The 21,066-nt window shown below is 35.0% G+C and overlaps 1 protein-coding gene across 8 annotated transcripts in view; it reads left to right on the top strand.

Moving 5' to 3' along the window:
- Positions 1-21,066, top strand: part of GULP1 (GULP PTB domain containing engulfment adaptor 1) — a 264,099-nt gene that overhangs the window by 73,207 nt on the left and 169,826 nt on the right. For 5 of the 8 annotated variants that reach the window (XM_029934276.1, XM_029934274.1, XM_029934275.1 and 2 more), the window contains exons 2-3: positions 7,528-7,674; positions 17,086-17,214. The exons of 1 other annotated variant lie outside the window; for it this stretch is intronic. The gene's annotated coding sequence lies outside the window, so the exon portion shown is untranslated. The remainder of the gene's footprint in view (positions 1-7,527; positions 7,675-17,085; positions 17,215-21,066) is intronic. 2 more of the 8 variants (XM_029934269.1, XM_029934271.1) reach the window with 1 other exon arrangement.

The raw sequence follows: 21,066 nt of genomic DNA, 5'->3' as shown, positions 1-21,066 counted from the left end.
GGAGTTTCCAAATACATAATGATATATTAAAAACATGAGAAATACCACAGCAAAAACATTGTTTAAATCTACGTATCCAACTGTTTTCCAAACATATTTGACTTATTTGACTGTAGAACTATTTTGTGTGTGTGTGTGTGTGTGTGTGCGTGTGTGAAACTTCATATTTCATAGAACTAGTGTTTCTCAGAATTCATTTTGAGTAACACCGTTCCACATATGTAGCTGACTTTCATTTTTGCAAGTGTTATTATTGATCTTGCTTTACTCACCTGCATCTGTTTATAAGCAAAACACAACAGAGGAAGACTTCCAATTCTTTGTGACACTGAACAGATGGGAAGTATATTCCCTTATTAGTGCCTGCAGGACTTACAAATAAACCTGTTAATCGTTTGTTGCTTGTTCTTCTAAAGTCTTAAATTGAATTCATAGATGACTTCAGCCTTCTCACTAAGAGTGGTGCAGTCCTCCTAGCCATGTGCCAAGATATTAAATGGTTTTATTTCTTTCATAAGCCCCTGAACATTAAGGAGCATGGATCCTTTCTCTTCATTTTTTCCTCTATTTTCTGATTTAGAAGGCTGATGGCTAATCCTGCCCGAGAGAGTGGAACATTCTTTGCACAGCAGCTTTTCAAATATATACAACTTGAAGCTTGTGGAGAACACTTACCAGTTACTTCTAACAAGTTAAAGGGAATAGAATACAGAAAAGGAAACTCATCTTAAAAGGAGGTGGGCTCTGTCTAATAATAATTTTAAAACCATGGATTGTAAAGACTGGTGACAACATAGCTGTCTGATTGTTGGAAAGCCCTTCTCACTCTTAATTTCCCAGGTGCTTTGGAAATATTGCATTTTGAAAAAATCCCCTTCCCAATTCTCAGTATCTTTTGTATTAATATCATTGTTTTCTTCTAGAAAACACTGCTTTTGTCAGTTTGTAAGAATTCAGAATTACATCATTTAATTGCCTTCGATACGTCAAGCATTCATTTTATACCTTTGAAGAGTTATAGTATGTCTCCATGTGTGACACTTCTAGTCTATAAATGATATCCAGTGCACCACGAGGATTTGTAGGTGCTGTGCAATAACTTTGTGGTCACTTGGGGAATTGAGTCCAGTGGACAGGAACTATCAAAAGCAATGGGTATACATCAAGGCATGGTTCACCTAGAGTTGAGTTTAGAATATTTGCACGGACTGAATTATGGAGGAGTATACAATTTATCCTGAAAATTCCAAGGAAGGAAGCATTGAAGGATGGTTAATAGGTGGGTGACAAAATCAAGATTAGCATTTCTGAACTACTGCTGGCAGAGGGTAGAACAAGCACTGGGAGAGACCGTGTCAGTACGGGGAGTTAGTCCGCTTGCCAGGGACAGTGGTAATTAGTGTCTGGCGTAGACTGGAGAAGATGGAATCGATTCTGGAGTTCTTTTAAAAGGGAAATTCGAGGGGCGCCTGGGTGGCTCAGTCGGTTAAGCCTCCGACTTCAGCTCAGGTCAGATCTCATGTCTGTGGGTTCGAGCCCCACGTCAGGCTCTGTGCTGACAGCTAGCTCAGAGCCTGGAGCCTGCTTCTGGTTTTGTGTCTCCTTCTCTCTCTGCCCCTCCGCCTCTCATGCTCTGTCTCTCTTTGTATCAAAAATAAATAAAACATTAAAAAAAAAGGGAAATTTGCAAGATGTGTTGACATGGGATAGAAAGTTGAATAAAAAAAGAAATGTGATGTAACTTGAAAACTTAGCATTTTTCTACGTCAGAAATTTGGAAGTGGAGCAGCTTTGGCAGTTATGAAGATAAAGGGCTTATTTAGACGTGTTTACTTCGTGATACTTTTGGGTGCTGACCAGTGGCAATGGACTTGCTAGTCATACCTCATGTGTGCTTATGTTATATTGAATTTTAGAGATTGTGTCCAATTGACATATTAAATCTAATACTGCAGTTTTTCAAAGGTATATCAACATCTTCAATTTATATGCAGTGGGCTTGGTGGCAGTGTATGCTGTCACTACTTTATCTTCTGTCTCATTTAGAATTAGCTGACTTCCCTCAGGAGCTCGGGAGAGGGCTCCTGTTGCTCAGGAGAATCTTTTACTATAGTTAAATAAGTAAATGCTTGTTTCCTATCCAGTTGTGCTCCCAGTGTTCAACTAATAGGAAGCTCTGTAGCAATTCAGTGCTTGCAAATCCCAGGGAAAGCCTTGTTGATTTTCCATGTGAGGGTTCAAGTTTCTGTTACATGGAGGGGACCCTGGTTACACTAGACCACTTCCTGATTCCCAGGATTACCTGGGTTACTTACTAGGACAGAAATGTCTTTGGAGAGAATTCATAGTGGACAGTGAAGATTTTATATTCCAAGCATCATGTTCAGAGTACCAGGCTCATTGTACTGCCCCTGAGCATTGACATTTATGTTCGAAAGAAGACCAGTTAATCTGAATGTTCTATCTCCAGGAAGTAGAAAAGAGAGATCACAATTTTTATTGGTGGGAGTAGCAAACAGACAATGATTGTACCTTTTTATGTAACTATAAATTTTTGTTTATATTTCCAGATAAATAGAGCATAAAATCCTTGAAGGCGGCGAATCTTGTTCATTGTTATATCACTACTGTCTGGACATATCTTTGATACTCATTATATATTGGCTACATGAATGGATATTAGTTACTGAAACAATATTTCCAGTTTTCCTCTTAGCATTTGTCTGTGTCTGTGTGACTTCGCTAGGATGGATAGAGGAGAGGGCAGATGCAGGGAAGTTGCCTCGGCTGTAGGTCAGACAGCTGAGTTCCACTGGGTAGACAGAAGCATAGTGTCCAAGGTTACCTTAGACTACCTCTAGGCACTTCTGAGAAAATATCTGAGCTCCAAGATTCAGGAGGAAGCAACAGGGAGCTTTAGCTTGTGGGCATGGCATAGCCATGGGGAAGCAGATGGCATTTAATATGTAGACACCTGAGGCTTTCACAGGTGTTCCCTTGCAGTCTGGGCTTGCCCATGCCAGTGAGTGGGGTTTATCTGTCAAGTTTCTGTTCTGGAGGGAAGTGTAACAAAAGTGTGACATTATCTTGGGAACTCAGAAACAGGCACCAAGATAGTATAATGGCTAAAGCCCACAGGAAAATTCCAATATTAGAAACGTGAGCATCTGCATCCTTCTGCCAGAATAGGTGGCTTGAGGAAGGAAGAGGCTAACAGTTCTGTGTCATTTCAGCCAGTAAGAAGAGTGACCTAGATAACTGAATGAAAGATGGAAAAGCCTAAGTGCTCTGGCCATAGGGTGGGTGGGGATGTGAAGCCTAAGAATAAGGATGTGGTGATGCTTCATGGGTGCGCTGGTAACTATTAGTTCTCCGCCTCCTTTCTCCTGTTCAGTGTCCCTTCCCTCCCTTCCCTTCCCTTTCCTTTCCTTCTTTTCCCTCCCCTTCTCTTCCTTCCTTTCCCTTCCCTTCCTCCTTCCTACAGCATAATCTTTCCTCTTTGTGCTTTCAGTGGTCCTGTTCCCTTTGTCTCCCAGCTGTAGGGTATGATTTTGTAAGTATGATAAAAATTCTGTACCTAATATTTTATAATACAGGAAAATGAAATATAATATATAACTGAGAATAATCTAGGAAAAATTGCTGGGCTTTTTTCCTGTTGAGGAATCCATAAAATTGAAAGAATGTACTTTTTCCGCTCTATTGATAGAGTCTATGAATACATTTTTATGTTTAGTCTTGAGTTAAAAAAAACACAACGTGTCTTAAGCACAACAAAGAAAATAAAGAAGTTGTAGGAGAACAGATGTCTACAAATGATGACTATATTTTCCTCTTTGGAGTGTACACTTTTTCCAGTGACTTGAGATGCTAACAAATTCGTGTGGCCCTTTTTCCCCCCATTGGATTAGTAGATTTTTTTGAGAGTGTATTAATTTGATAAAGGAAAAATGTTATTTTTACAATGTTGTATATGAGTTTTGTTCATTTGCGGTTTTAAAACTGGCACTCTAGGTAGATATTGAGACCAAACGGAAGAGAAGTTGTTAGATTCTTTTGATGCAAGGAAAAAGACTCCCCTGGGTTGCCTCAGTAAAGGTGAGTAATGAAGAAGACAGGAATCCTGTCTACATGTCTGACTTTTAAGGGAACGCAGGGAAAATGAACTGCTATTCAGCAATGGGAAATAAGCAGGGGAGCCTTGAGTCATTCCTTCTTTGCGCCCTACTTGATTGATTCTCTGCCATTGGGATGGTGTAGCTCCCTTCTGCCTTTGCTTATCTACTGCTACCAACCTTCTCTTTTTCTACATACTATTTTTTTTCCTTCTTCTGACTCAGTTTCTGGTCACTCGTAATCATTATTCTTCATGACTTCTACTGCCTGATAACATCTCTAAAGCATCTTTGCCCTAGGTCTTGTTTACTGCTCTAGTTACAAACAGTCTGATTTTCTCCTGTGTCAGAATTCAGAATGTAGAGTGTGTTCTTGGTCTGGGTAATCCACTGTTGCTTTGGTTAGGTGGAGATTTTGCACGAGTTCCCCACTTCATCCTTCTATGATCTAGTCTTAGCTCCGGTGTTCAGTCTAGTCTCCTTGGAGGGAAAGGGTTAAGCTGAGTGCCTTGCGGTAGGTTATTCCTCCAGCAGGAGGCTGTGGGCAGGACCATTATAGATGGGAATTATAGACATGGTGGCATTTGGGGAGCAATAGATGGCTAGTTTGAGTATAGTGAGAAATTACTTTGGCACAAGGAGTGTAGCGATTGGAGGACCCCCCGCTGCTCATAGTTGGCTTCTGTGTATTTTTGCCTCAATAAAGCAATGGATGAATGAGAAATAATTGCTCCTCATTTAGTTTCCTTGGATCTTATTGAGTATTTTATTTGTCACTTTCCTCATTTACGTCACAAAATTTCCTTTCAATTTAATTTTAGTTTATTATTTTATGGGTTATTTTAAACTATAGGTGGGACTTGAAAATAAATAAACAAGGAATTTACTTTGATAATGGTGACATCTATAAATCTGTAGGGCTCTTTTAGTTTTAAAAAGTGATAAAGATTGCATCCCAGAGTATCCTTGCTGTCTTGAATATGTTAATTCTCTGCAAAGTCCTCCTGATAGGTACCCACAGACTCCACAGGTAACACTGGCAAAAAAGCAGAGTTAGAGATTCTAAAATGTGAGACATGTTGTCTTTAAATGTTTATGCTTTTAAATTCAGCTGCTGCTTCTATTTAACTGTGCATGTGTGTGCATGTGTGTTTTATTAACATTGTTGTTTTTGCTCGTTTGTTTGATTTTAGCCAAGGTGGAGCTTGATGACCTATTAAAATTTTTCTCTCTTTTCCTTTTTTTCCACCAACTCCTTCTCAAGTATCTATTGAGCATTTACTATGTACCAGGGACAAAGAAAGTGATGTAATTTTTGTCTAATTTGGTTATACCGTAGGCCTGTGATTGCTGTGCTTTTAATTCAGCTGGCAAGATATAAGTAGGTTGAATATGGTTGCCTTGATTAGGCAGCAATTTTCATTGGTGTACAAGCATCTGATATATTTTTCAGACTTCACACTGTGTCTGTTTTCTTCTGGAGTAGGTTTTCTTGGCAGGTACTAATAGAAAAAAATAAACTTCATTATTTCATTTGGCAGTGAGAAATTCATTGCTTAGAATAGTTTTCTCACATGGGCTTGCTTAGCCATAAGGGTGAGAGTTTTTCTTAACAGTGTTGTCAATAGACAGTTTGCAAAAAAAAAAAAAATGGTGAAATAGTACACAGGATGATGTTAGCATGCAAACTAGAGGGCTATCCTTTAGGGGTGTAAAGGAAAGATAAAGAGTCAGAATTCCTGAGTTGTGGTCTTGGCTCTGATGCTTCTAACTCCTCTCTTGGTATTTTCTTTTTGGTAAAAGAAGGACCCTACATATGGGATGGGTTGTTTTGCAAATAAGATGTCATTATCAAGTGGAAACATTTTGCAAAGTTAAGAGAAAGTTATAGATTCAGCAGCAGCCACAGAACTAGTTTGAATACATTCTTTAGCCATTATTATTATTATTCTTTAGACATTTAGACATTAAGCACAGATGCAAGTGCTTAATAGATGCCAGTGCTTACTAATAGGATGACATCTATTTTAACATTTATAACAGCAAGGTATGGTTCCTACACACGCCTGATTACTCTGCTAGATGAGAAGTTTCCTTACTTCGTCTGCATCCCCGGTGTACAGCACTGAGCAGGTGTTTGGTAATGTTCATTGGATGAGTAAAGTTGGACAGAGATGAGGAAGGAGCATATTCACAAAATTACAATCTGATTATTATAAACTAGCAAAGTGGTTTTCAGTTATATTTTAGAGAAAGAGGTAAGCCAGTCATATCACACAGGTAGCTAGGTCATTGTTTCCCTTTGTCTCAATGAGATCAGAAGGCATTTGTTCTTTTCATTTCACTTTTTTTTTTCTGTAAATAGTTATAGCAAAACAAAGAAGATGTGCTCTCGGTAATATGATCTTCATTGCCTCTATGAAATAAAGTCTCCATTGTCTGAAAATATACTGTACTGATTCTATTTTAAGTGTTTTCATGCATAACAAAGAGGTAAACACTGGTTTGCCTAGTGTTACGTAGTCATGAGTTTTCCAGAGGAGAGACCTGCTATGGCTAACAATAGTACTTTTCATTTAACAATAGATTCAGAACATTTTGAAGCCTGGTTTTTGATCATTTACTTCTTTTAACTACTCAGAGCTTGGAAATTAGATATACTTGGTGTTACATCTTCTTTCTTCTATGGCTCAGTGTTGAATTCTTTAAAAACATTTTTTTTAAATGTTCATTCATTTTTGAGAGATAGAGAGTAAGTAGGGGAGGGACAGAGAAAGAGGGAGGCACAGAATCCCAAGCAGGCTACAAGCTCCTAGCTGTCAGTACAGAGCCTGGCTCAGATCCCTGCATGGGGCGTGAACTCACAAACTGTGAGATCCGAAGTCAGATGCTTATCCAACTGCACCACCCAGGCACCCTGGTTCAGTGTTGAATTCTTATGAAACAGTTTTGCAGAAACTTTATTTGCAAGTGTGGACTCTGACATCACTTGTTGGAAAAGAGGAATTTGGTTGTAGCATTTACCTTTTTAGCACAAATTATAACTTCTATTGAAATGCATCTTTTTTGGCTGGTAACATGATCTCATATTTGTATAGAACTTTAAACTTTTGGAAGGGCTTTTCTAGGTAACTCCTTTGAAAACACCCCCAGGAGAGAGGATGCCTCTGTATTATTAGCATCATGTTTCAAGTACTATGTAGGTTACTTTGACCTGACTTACATATAAAATATTTGTCAAATGAAATTAGACTTGACCTAATTATGATGGCATTTCCACTCTTTTTATTATTCTGATTAATCTGTGGACAAAGAAAAGGCTTGCTGTCTGTATGCTAAACCATATCATTGGGTTTTGGAACTTCGGGAGATTAGGCTCAAATGAAGTGATTGCAATCTTCTTTGCTCACAGATCGGAAACTATCTTCATTTATCACAGAGTAACTGAAGAATAACTGAAAAATTAGAGATCTCTTTGATGTTTTGTCAAGATAGAAATAACTCCCTACTGATGAGGAAAATGTGTAACAGAGGAGGCTGAAGAGAAAGACATTCATAGGTTGGGTAAATATAATGCTTGTTCATTTTAAGTACTTTATATATTTGTTTTATAGCATAGACTCTATCCTATAGCAGTGGGGGAAGGATGATTCAAATATATAATAATAATCTATGACCTCTTTCTTCAGTGATTATTGAATTCTGTTTGAGATGGGGCTGAAGTCTATGAGTGGTGGGGGGAGGAAAATGGGGAAGAACATTCTAGGGAAGATCAGGTACTTTTGAAGAATAATGCTTATTTATATAGCATATTGCATTTTAATCTATTTAAGAAAAAAGGACACTGGTCATAATTTTATTTTATTTTAATTAAATTTAATTAATTAATTATTTTTTTTACAAAAGAACACTGAAGAAAAATGAGCTTTAGTAAGCTAAACTTTTCTTTATAGCTGACATATATTTGGGGAGAACTTCTTGGTGCCTTAAGATATTTTGCACATTGAATCTTCAAACATAAATTGTGAATTTTTTTTAATGTATATTTATTTTTGAGAAAAAGAGAGCAAGAAGGAGCACCAGGAGGGGAGAGGCAGAGAGGGGGAGACAAAGAATTTGAAGTAGACTCCAGGTTCTGAGCTGTCAGCACAGAGCCCAAGATGGCGCTTTAAACCGTGAACCACAAACAAGATCATGACCTGAACGGAAGTAGGACGCTTAACCGACTAAGCCACCCAGGCGTCCCGAAACATATATTGTGAAATTTAAACCCAGGAATCTGATATAATCTTATTAAGTTTTTTATAACATAAAGTTGGGTTTATTTTTCCAGCTTTGTAAAGACTAATGGCTCGTCTTTATTTTTAATAAGCATTCAAATATTAATAGTAGGTATTAAATACTCATCAGATAGTGAAAAGCTTTTATTAAAGGTCCAGGTGTCAACATAAATAAAAGCCCTAGAAACTTCTATGACTAGTTAGTAACATATAAGAGATTTACTTAGTTCTTGTTTTATTAATAATAAGAAATAATAAGATTCTAATAAGAATAGAATAATAGGAATAATTCTATTCCTCTGCCAATCAGGTCTTTATTTGCTTTTATGTAAAACATATCATTAATTCATCAAGAATGAAGAGATTTTATTCTGTGTAATTTTTTTAATTAATAAATTCTCCACATCATCTATTACATACTGTTAGCTTAATTTACAGAACATCACATAAAAATTCAATAAAATATATATTATACATTAGTAAATAGCATATATTCAAGAGTGATCATTTGGTTGAACTTGAGAGAAAAACAATAAAATTTAAGTTAAAACAAAATATATATCTGTTGTAATTTAAAGCTGTAGAGTCATGCTTCAGGCAAGGCTGAATCTAGGCACTCAGGTATTTATTTCTCTCTCATAGTTGTTTTCCACTGAGTTGAATTCATTTTAAGGTATAAAACCTGAGGATAAAATAGCCATCAGGCTTTCAATCCTCAAATTAATTAACTCAAGTATAAAGGGATTACTTCTTTCTAAATCATTTTAGAAACAGTTGCTGATTTGATTTTCCTTGTTTTGACTTAGTGCACATTTCCATTCCTGAATAATGAGACTCATAATTATGACTAGGGGCATGGTACTCTCAGTGGCCAGTCTTGGTACTTGCTCGAGAGTCACCCTCAGTCAAACTTGACTACCAGGAAAAAAGGAAGAAGTGTAGGTCTGCAAAGAAAACCCAGGGTGCCATTTTGAGAATGTGTTTTTTGTTTTGTTTTGTTTAATTTTCAAGGAGAGGTGGTGCAGGAAAGCACAATGTATGCATATACTAAATTAAATGAACAGTGAAATGTATACTGTTTTGTGAAAATACCCTTATGAGCAAAAGAACAGCAATTTAAAATGACACACTAATATTTCATTGTAGAGAAGCATTCATTGTAGATCACTGCAAAATCTTGATACTGAAAATGTTTGATTGCTGAAAAAAGGCCTTGAAACATAGCCCATCAGCATATGAAAGATTTGTGATGATGATTTTTTCATCTGTAAAATAATAATTGGTTAATAGTAGATGCATTTATATGCTTTTTAATGCTGAATTATATTGAAACAGGTTTTCCAGATTTTATTGAATAGTGTTTATATAATTTAAGTTAATTATTTCCAATTATAGTGATACTGCAATTAATTTAGAGTAGAGACAGGATGAATAAAACTCTCCTCCCTGCCCCCCCCCCCCACTGTGGGAAATTGGAACACTGAACTACATACAGCTCACTGAAATTTGCCTTTAAATCCATTACATACTTCATAGATATTAACATGAAAAAATTAAACTCCACGGGACTGGAAAAATTAAACTAATGACTTTTTATGTAATCCAAGTTAATGAATGTTTTCTGCCCCAATTTTTCATTAAGGAAATCAACCGCAGGTTTTTGATTTCCTTCATTTGAACAGCCTCTATTGTGGGCTACTTACACAAATGCTTAGTAAGAGCCTTTATTGATAGATGCTCTATTTCTACTAACACTGAAATATATTTACATAGTTTTACAGCTTTTTTTAGTAATATAAGGTTTTTCAAAAATTAATTGCTTTTAGCATAGGTGTTCTGTAAATATTTTCTTTAGTTACTTGAATATGTTTGGATATATTAAAATACCACAGTAAAGAATAGTGACTCATAATTTTGTTTTCTGAGATAAAAGAAGGAAGGAAAGAAGAGTGCAGAGAAAAGATGGAAGAAAGGATGGAAGAAGAAAGGACAGGAAGAAGGAGCTTAAAATCTGGAAAATCAGGGCACGTGGGTGGCACAGTAAGGTGTCTCACTTGATCCCAGCTCAGGTCATGATCTCACACTTTATGAGTTAGAGCCCCACTTCAGGCTCCGCACTGATGGCGCAGAGCCTGTTTGGGGTTCTGTCTCTCTTTCTCTCTGCCCCTACCCCAGATGTGCTCACTATTTCTCTCTCTCAAAGTAAATACACTTAGAAAACTAAAAATAAATAAAATAAAATATAGAGAATATTTGGAAAAAATTCCATTCTTCAAGAACTTGGTGGTGAAATCCATATTTGCAATGTTTTAGAAATAATCCTAGTATTAGACTTAAGTAAGATAATTTAAAAATTTAAATGGAATTAAATCTATAAGATGTATTAGATAAATATAACCATCAATTAAATAAAATTCTCTGATACCTTTAATAAGGATTAACTGTAACGTTTTTGTACCAGTTTATAGCTAAGGTCTTAATGTAAGGGGCTAGCCACTTAACATTATTTTGTAGGTATTATATATAACTGACATTAAGGGGAACTGATAATCAGTCTTTCCATTCAAGGGAATAAAAAGTTATAAGGCCCTGAGACATATATTTGTATAAAAATCTCAAAAAACTCATCAAAATATTTAAAAAGCACACAAAAAAGAAAATATAAATTATAGAATAAATATTTAATAAACACATAAAAGTTGTACTTCACTTACAGTTAAGGAACTAGATATTTAAAAAGAGACATTTTTGACAATCAAATTGTCAAAAGAGAAAGAAAAAAAATCATTGCTGGCAAGGATGATTGAAATTAGCAATATCATATGCTATTGGTGGAAGTCTATGTTGGTATGTCTTTCTAGAAAACAACTTGGTGAAATGTTTGAAAATGCCTGAAAAGACAAATACTTTTTAGTTTTATGGTTTTATTAACACAAATATGATGTGCACAAATACTTTTTGAACTAATAATTTCACTTCTAGAAAGCAATAATGAAGCAATAATTTGAGATGAATGCACATATTTATGTACAAAGATATATATTGCAGTTTTATTTGTAATATCAAAGAATATAATTTCTTAACAACTCAGCAAAAGTAATAATAATTATTGTGAATTACTAAATCCTATTTTTATGTGCCAGACAATATTACTGCTGTGTATGGGATATCTCATTTATTTATTTCTAAATTCATATGATGTATAGTTTGTGTTTATTCGTTAATTTCTCCACCACTGTGTATATAATAGACCAGATTTCCTTGGTGTAACTCCCCTTTATCATGTGGATTAGTCATGTGATTTAGGAGAATTGACCTTATCTGTATCACCCTGGTTGGCCAAAGCAAATCAGTGATTCTCCACCCCCCCAGTAATTGGTTAGGGATATGCATGTCACTTATTGGCCCAAACAGAATAAATCCCAGGACTTTTGATTACTGATTGAGATAGAGTAGCTTTCTGTCCTGTTTTTGGTCTGGATTTCTTGCTCTTCTTTTTTTCTCATTCGTCCAAACATTGCTAAGATTTCTATTCCTTTCCCTAGTCAGGTTTATTTTATTATTTGAATTCTAATTGCATTAAAAAAAACCTTTTTTCTACCTTGGTATGAATTTCACTGTCTGTCATACATCCTTCATTAACTCAAGTCATGATTATTTATTTTGTTATTTTAATTTTACAGAGAGGGTGAGAGTATTAACTGGGGAGAGGGCAGAGGGAGTGAGAAAGAATCTTAAGCAGGCTCCACACTCAACACAAAGTTCAACATGGGGCTTGATCCTATAACCATGGTCATGCCCTGAGCCAAAATCGAGAGTTGGGCACTCAACCAAATGAGCCAGCGAGGCACCCCAAGTCATGAATTTTTAACTTGTGACCTGTTGTCACATTTTGGATCCATCTCATCTCTTGGGCTGTCTTTTTTCCATAAGAGGTTCTTAATTTTGGAGAGATCAGAGTTTGTGGAAAGTTAATATTAAAAAGGAACAAAGGCTCTACCTTAATCTATTTAGGCTGAAAAATATAATAACCAAAAGTTTCATAGAAACTTGACTTGGGTGTTCCACTCATTTCACCAGAAAGGGTGAATGACTTGATAATTGTTCTCCTACTTCTTCTAATTAGGAATATTTTCTGCTGATGACAGCTTCAAAGCACCTCTAAAAGTTTTGTGTCAAATGCAGAGGAAAGAACTAGGTTGAATTTGTTTTTAAATTGGCAAATTTAAAATTGTTATTAATTCTGAAATAGTTTGTCATATGTCATCCTCTGTCACTTTTTCTTTCCATAATGAGACCTGAGGATAGGGGAACTTAACAATAACAGGTGATGTGAATTCGTGGTTCTGACTGCATCTCTGAGAATAGGAAAGTCCGATCAGAGTTATCTTGGTCTTGCTATTTCTACATAAATTAAACCTCAAGTACCTTTCCAGTTTTACATCTTACAAATATGATCGCCTTAAATCTGTTTCTGTTTTGCATTACCATTTAACAAATATACATAGATTTCTTTTTTAAAAAATTTTTAATGTTTATTTATTTTTAAGAGGAGAGATAGCATGAGTTGGGGAGGGACAGAAAAGGGGGAACAGCAGAGAGAGGGGGGACAGAGGATCCAAAGTGGGCTTGTTGCTGACAGCAGAGAGCCCAATGTGGGGCTTAATCAACTGAGCCACCCAGGAACCCCAATATACACAGATTTCTAAGAAGGAATTTGTTTGTCTCACCTTCTCTCTTTCATGGTCTCCTGAGAGCCACACTTTGCCATATTTTCTTCCTAAAATACATGTCTTCTTGTGCCACTCCCTGTTTTATCATAATCCTACTACCATCTTTAGGGTAACATCCAAATTTTACAACATTCCATTCAAAAGCCTTCCTGATAGGGCCTTGCTTACTGCGAAAATTTCTTATAAAACAATTTGTTAAACATTCTATTTTCAAGTCATATATACCTAACCACTTGCCTATCCTTGAAAGTGGCATGTTCTTTCTTATTCCTGTCCCTTTGCTTATGAGGTTCCCTCTGCCAACTGTGACTTCTCCAACATCTTCATTGGGCAACTTCTAAACTGAAGGTTCACAGATTCCATCTTTATTTATTTATTTTTTTTAGGAGGACTTTCCTAAACATTCTCTGTTTCTTCAGCACTTGTCCTTATCAATTGACAAATGCAAAGAGGATGTGGACTTATTTTCTTCTTTCTAATGAGTGAGAGAATTGGGTATTCAGCAATTCAGTAGGTGCTCAATGAATATTTGTTTAATGAACTAATTTTTCAACTTTACATTCTTTGGAGCATAGAGGTATAGTTATGACTATAAGTATGCCACTGCCTCAGTGAAAAGACTGGAATAAACAAGAAATGGTTGCCCTAAGTCATTATGACAGTCACCCCAAGTCACCATGTTTGTACCCTTTGCCTGGAGCATTAGAGTGAAACATTTGCAAAGATACCATTAAGAAAAGATTCTAAGACATTTGGACGAAAATGCTAATGCATGAAAAGTGATTTGGATTTTGTCCAGAGGGTGATGTTGCCAGATTACTTGTTAGACTAATCATGGTTGACTGCTGATGGGGTGGTGCAATGTACACTGGGAGAAGAAACAAAATGGAATCTTTTGTAGTAAGTGGAATTGAAATTATTCTGATTTACCTTCCTGACAATGGGTAAAGAAAATAAGAGGGATTAATAATGCCAGGTCTCTGGCTTGAACAATTAGAATAAAAGTTGTAGAGTTTGTTTAATTAAAATCACAGGACAAGGAAAAAACAAAGTCACAGGCCAAGGATCTCATTTTATGTATTTTTAATTTAGATGCCCAAAGGAGATAAAGATGAGTATCAAGGAAAACTGTTTTTGCAACATTTTGCAAATTATTTTGAGATACTGCTAATTTCTTGGGGCTAGCTGTAAAAAGAAAAATAAGTAGCAAAATGATTTTGAAAAAGTTTTAAGAGCATGATAATGCTGGTTTCTATTTCATTTGTTGACAAGTAGAAGTGGTTGAGACTGGCTTGTTTTACTGTGTATGGAATATTTAAAGATATCCTGTTGCATTAACAAATTGGAGCATCTAGTTATATTGCAATGTTAATAATGTTAGTTTTTAAAATTAATATTGTTGGGAAAACAGACGTTCTGGTGGAGAAATGGTTCGCTTCACTTAATTTCATACACATCTTAAAATTTCATAACACTGTGTAATAAATGGTAGCAAAACAGTGTAAAATTGAGTATTAAGTTCATACTAAAATTTTAAGAAACATTCAAATTAGAAACAAGATTTTAAATTTTAAAATAAAAATACGTTCAAAAGAACAACTCATAACCACATCTCAATTTTTACAAGGATATTTTAAAATGCTCTTTATCTGCACAAGTTTGATCGTATCAGACATGGAATAATAGATCCACTTCAGACTATATGTCATTTCCATGCAAGAAGAAAGATAGAAGTAGGCACAAGTTCATTCTTGTTTTCTGATGTGGATATTTTAGTGCTCTCTTTTATTCTGTCACATTGCATAAAATATTCTAGGCTGAAAACATTTCCACAGTAAGACTGAATTTCAGTCAATCTGAAATAGAAAGAAATACAAGCTGTGGGGATGTTAAATTGAATTAACCACTTTAAGGAAAATGTTTACTTTGCTATAATATTTTTTTTTGAGGTGTCTGGTTACTTATGTTATCTTGGGTGATTTCTTTCTTATTTTTGTAAGACCAATATATGCTCAAAATAAAGAAATTATCATTATACTACAAAGGAACTGATTTTCTCTCCCCTTTTCTTACTTCTTCCCGAGACAAAAAAGAAAAATGATCTAGTTAGTCGCTTTGGAAATCACGACATAGTTTTGTGGTTACCTTTTAGTTGTGTTAGGCATGAATTCTAAAGCTGGAGGGATGTGATAATGGAGCCTTTACAGTCTGAGGAAAGAGAAAATGAATTGTATCATAGCATACAATATTCTCTTAGCATTTACTGAATGCTAAGAGAATACTATATGCTATAATAAATAATAGCATCATTGGGTATATACTTTTTTCATTAACACTATAAAATACCTATATATGGCCTTAAAATATATCATTCTCATGTTTTAATTCTAATTGTACATTGTTGTCTTTTGTGGTAGATGTTGTTGATAACCTGTCTATAATCCCATTCCTTTAGCATCTCCCAAACAAACCTATTTACTTGAATTATTGCCTCAGAGTTTACCTCTGGGGCTACCTAAATTAAGATTCTTACTTTTTTTCTAAAGTTATGTTAGAAAATGAAAAGGAATAAAGTCAACAAATAGACAGACTTTTAAATTAAATTGCCATTAGAAAGGAAAAAGATAATATTGAGAATATTCACATGGCTTATATACATACAGAGAGGCAGAAATAAAGTATTTGAGATGTGTCGTTAGACTATAATTTGAAAAAGTCAAAAATACAGATTTGGCTTTACATGGTCTGTATCAAAGTTATGGAGGGAAGCAGTATAAAAGAGTGAGATATGTTTTTGTATTTTTGCTAAAACAAAACAGAAAAAACAGTTTTAGCAAGAAGAGATACTATACTGTGAGTATTTTTGCTGGTATTTGAATTTATATCAGAGGTACATTTGTTGACAAAATTAAGGGAAAGCATAATTTATGTTGCAACTGGAAAGACTTTTTCCTTTTGTCTATTGAAATAAAATTGTAAAAATCTTACAATCAGCTGCCATGTATGTTCTAGTAGAGTATTAGAATGAATAAGAAGGATAAATTACGTAAAGGCTTCTCCTTGGCAGTTGAAGGAGAATGAGTTAAAACAGAATCATGCTTTCTAATGTTTTTTATGAGAGAGAGAGAGGGAGACAGCATGAGCAGGAGAGGGTCAGAGAGAGAAGGAGTCACAGGATCTAAAAACAGGCTCCAGGCTCTGAGCTAGCTGTAGCACAGAGTCCAGCGCTGGACTGGAACCAACAAACTGTGAGATCATAACTGAGCCAAAGTCAGATGCTTAACCTACTGAGCCACCCAGGCGCCTCCTTAGAACAGTGCTTTCTAAAATTCTGTTTCATCTTCTTAATCTGGGACAGAGCGTGCACTTGGTTAATCTAATTAGATGAGTGAAGGTGATAGCAGGGGCTAGCTGTGCAGCCTGAGGGAGGAAGGGTATATTGTCAATGACTATCACTGTGCTCTGATATTCATGAGTTAAAACACTTAACTCATTATCTAGCAATTTGGGTATTTGATCTTATCTAGCAATCTGTTACTCTCCCTTTTCAAAAAAAAATTACACACTTTACCAGTTATTTTTTTTAAGTTTATTTATTTATTTTGAGAGAGAAAGTAAGAGAAAAGAGAAAGCATGCGGGCATGCACACACACACACCTGAATGGGAGAAGGGGAGAGAGAGAGGGAGAGAGAGAGACTCCTAAGCAGGCTCTGCACTGTCAGCGCTGAGCCCTACTGGGGCTTGAACTCACAAACCATGAGATCAAAACCTTAGCCAAAATCAAGGGTTGGATGCTTTACCGACTAAGCCACTCAGGCAACCACCATTGTTTTTGTTGTTGTTTTTGTTTTTGCTTTTAGGTAACTTTCTTGAACTTTCATAAGACACATACTTAGAATTTTAGAATATGTATTATTGATTAATTCTAATAAATCCAATTTTAAATTTATTTTTAGTTATATGTGATTCCATCTGATATACATAGGAGAGAAAGTGATTGAAGAACTCAGATGGCAACTATATGACTGAAACTATTCAAAGTCAAACATCTGCATATTCTTTCAACTATATTTGAGCATACTCAGGTAAGAGTAAGTGACTGTTTATATACTTAACACCATTTTGAAAAAAATATTTGAAGCTATAAAAAAGGTTTTATTTTGTACCTAATATTGAAAAAGATAGTTTTATTAAGAAAGTGGTAAAATACATAAGCAAAACAAAAACAAAACAAAAACAAAACAAAATCCAAAAACCAAAAAACACACAAATGAACCTGTCTTTCTAAAAATAACTACTGTTATCATTTTGTTCTATATCATTTAATTCTTTGTGTTGATTTTCCCTTTTAAACAAAGTTGGGATAATGTGATATATATTCTTTGTTGAATTTCTTTATTATTTTTAAAATAAATCTATTTTGTTATGAAAATATGAATTAATGTTCCATATTTTTTGTCTTTTACTATAAACAAATGATTTAAAAGTATTTTTTAGATAGTGTTTATTATCAGATGGTATCTTTATAGACAAATTGATATGTTCATCACTCATTTTGCATTAGTAGAGTTTCTAAAATTAGCATCACTGGCCCAATGGCTAAGATATATGTATTTTTTTAAATATATTTTTAAAGTTTCTTTATTTGTTTTGAGAGAGAGAAAGAGTAGGGGAGGGGAAGAGAGAGAGGGAGGGAGAGAATCTGAAGTAAGCTCTGTGTTGTCAGCACAGAGCCTGAGGCAGGGCTTGAGCTATGAGATCATGACCTGAGCCAAAATCAAGAGTGGGTGCTTAACCCACTGAGCCAGCCAGGTGCCCAATGGCTATAATATTTTAAAGGTTTTTATTATTTATGAACTTACCTCCAGAAGATAGTAATGAGTTAAAGTTTTCAATAGACATTTGAAAACATTTATTGATCCATGAGTTAAAAATTTTTAATTCTAAGAAATTCTCTAACAAAACAGCTTGTTTTGAAGAAAAAAATTCAAAATTAACTCAATATTTTAAGTTTTTCTTGTAAGCATTAGTATCCTCTACTCACATAGATTTAATCAATATATCTCTTAGATAACTAAGCCAGAAAGAAAATTGAATATTATGTACTTATAATTTTTCTACTGTCTAAAAATACATTGTGTATAAATGATAATAAATATGTATTATTCAATTTGTTATTTATTGAAAATTTATTAATCATACTAGGCCTAAGCTTGTGATTATTTGATTATTATTGATGATGATGGTGATGGTAGTCATTCAGGACAGGAAGGTATAGATTATTTTCTTGCCTTTTTTACTTTTAATATAATGTGGCAATATGAGAAACATATTTCAGTTCCTTAGGCACAAGTAGGATGCACTAAATGCCAAGAACATTTCACAAATAAGAGACCAGCTGAATTGTGCTTTTTAGAGTAGGTAGAACATTGGTGGGCAAACGTTTAAATGGAGGGCCAAGTTGGAGCAAAGATACACAGCTGAGGAAGAATGGGGGATATTCAGGAAATAGGAAAGGCAAGGTATATATAGCCGAGTGATAGAAAATATGTTCTGTATTTGGATTCCTATACTTAGGAATTTATATTTTATCATTATACAATGAGGGAACAATTACAGGGGAATGAAATGGTCCATGTAGTGTTTAAAGAAGCTTAATCTAGAAGGGATATGTATATCTGACTAATGAAGGGAGAGCAAACCCAAAGGAAGGGATAATGATTCATAGACTTTTCCTTTCATTTTCATCATTTGTTAAACACTTGCTATTTGCCAGGCACTTGAGGAACTTGAAGAACTGTAGAAAATAAGATGACATAATCTTCATTTCTGAGGATCTTATTGTGTAGGGGATGAGACATACATGACCAGGAAGTGAATAAAACACACCGTGATAGTGTAACAATTGAAACACATTTTAATTAACTAACTAATTAATTAATTTTTATTTTAAGAAAGAGTGCAAGAGAGAGGAGAGAGAGTGAGAGCAAGAGTGGGGGAGATGGGCAGAGGGAGAGAGAGATTAGAGGCTCCGCACTCAGCACAGAGCCCGACACGGGGCTTGATCTCAATACCCTGGGATCATGATCTGAACTGAAATCAAGAGTCAGACATTCAACCAACTGTATCACTTAGGCTCCCCTGAATTACATTTTTAAACAGACCAGCTGGTAACTATGTTGAGATGCAGATACTACTAAGTTATCAACTGGTTGGGTTTTCTTCCCGAAGACATCAAGTCTGAGCAAGGTTACTCATGAAGAAACAATGTTTCTAAACGTTGCAAGAATTCAAACAAGAAGCCATGGAAATTTTATCTAGGGTGAGAGTAGTGTAAATAAATTTTTAAAAAGGCAGTGGTATGAATGCTGGGAGATTAAAAGGATGGTCTTTTATATTAGGCAAGTGGGGCATGGTATAGCATTAACAAACAAGGGGAATTATGGCAAAAGTGAGATTTTTGTGTTGGTAAAATTATGTTTGGTTTTGAATACCGAAGATTTTTCAGTCCTCCTGTGTCACTGTGTTTTGTTTATAGCTTTCGTTGTAATTCCTTATATAATTGAGGATTCATTTTTTTATTATGAAAGGTAATTTGAGTTTTCTTAAAATGAAAATACAATTACAATAAAGATAAAAACCAGTTACACCAAGTGAAACATGAAATGTGAAGTAAAGATTCATAACCACTGTGTATATAATTTAGGTTTAGCTTTTCCAGCAGTAGCAAAAGTAGATATATGTTCTTACCCTAAAAGCTTAGATAAATTTATTATAGGAGTCTGAGTGTAATGGACGGGAAAAGTGTCCTTACCACTTAGAGATGCCTTAAATTTTGTGTTGAAAATTTAAGAGTTGAAAAGAAGGGAACTTCTTTAATTTATAGTTATAGGTAGGTTAGTTTGTGGAAGTTAAGAATTCAGTTTCTCCAGGAAGTCTGCTTTGACTTTTGGAACCTGGAAGAGATCCTTCCTCTATGTGCTATGTACCTTAACCCAGTTTACATTCCTCTGTCATACCATGCATTGTGGTCTTGTCTATTATTCCCTGAAACTGTAAGATTCCTGAGGATTGGTTTATCATTTGTCATTACAGATATAGACTTAGATCTAAATAAAACCCACCACAATGTTTGTTTTATAGAGGATGCTTCATAAATATTTCTTAAATGCTAAATTGAATCATTTCCATGCATGTCTTAATAATTGTTGACCCAGCTTAGACATTTTTGTGAGCTCCATATTAGTTTTCTGTTGGTGTATGATAAATCACTTTAAAACTTAGCTTAAAGCAGTGCTTACATCTCAGAGTTTCATATCTCAGAGTTTATGGACACAGTTTAGCTGCTACCTCTGGCTCCAGGTCTCTCATCATGTTCCGGTCATACTATCATCTAGAGCTACAGTCATTTCAGAGCTGATCGGGGGCCAAAGAGTCCACTTGTAGACTCGGCTGCCTCATCATATAGAAGCTAGTTTTTCCTGGGACAAGTAATCCAAGAGAAAGCAAAAGTGAGCATGACTATGGAAACAACATTCCTATGCAGTCAAAGCTAGGATGCATCATACCATGTGGAGTAAGTTGAGCGACCTCAAAATATTCAAGTTCTAACCTTTGGTACTTGTGAATGTGACATTATTTAGAAAGATTCTTTGAAGGTATAATTAAACTAAGGATCTTGAGTACAAACATCCTAGATGAACCAGGTGAGCCCTAACTCTACAGACATGTGTTCTCTTTTTTTTTTAATATAACACATTTTAACATATGCAATTATTTTTCATCATTTATAATACAGTAGTTACAGTGACACTCCAAACAGAAAAGCAAAGTAAAAAATCAAAACCCCAACTTCTATTTCATGTAATTAGACTTATACAGAAATTAGAAGGTTAGGTACCAACTAGTTAATCACCTAATTTCACAGCTATCTGAAG

Source organism: Suricata suricatta, chromosome 3 (assembly GCF_006229205.1).
Source record: "Suricata suricatta isolate VVHF042 chromosome 3, meerkat_22Aug2017_6uvM2_HiC, whole genome shotgun sequence".
Taxonomy (NCBI): Eukaryota; Metazoa; Chordata; class Mammalia; order Carnivora; family Herpestidae; genus Suricata; species Suricata suricatta.
Note: the sequence above shows the minus strand (reverse complement) of the source record. Positions and strands in the feature narration are given on the sequence as shown.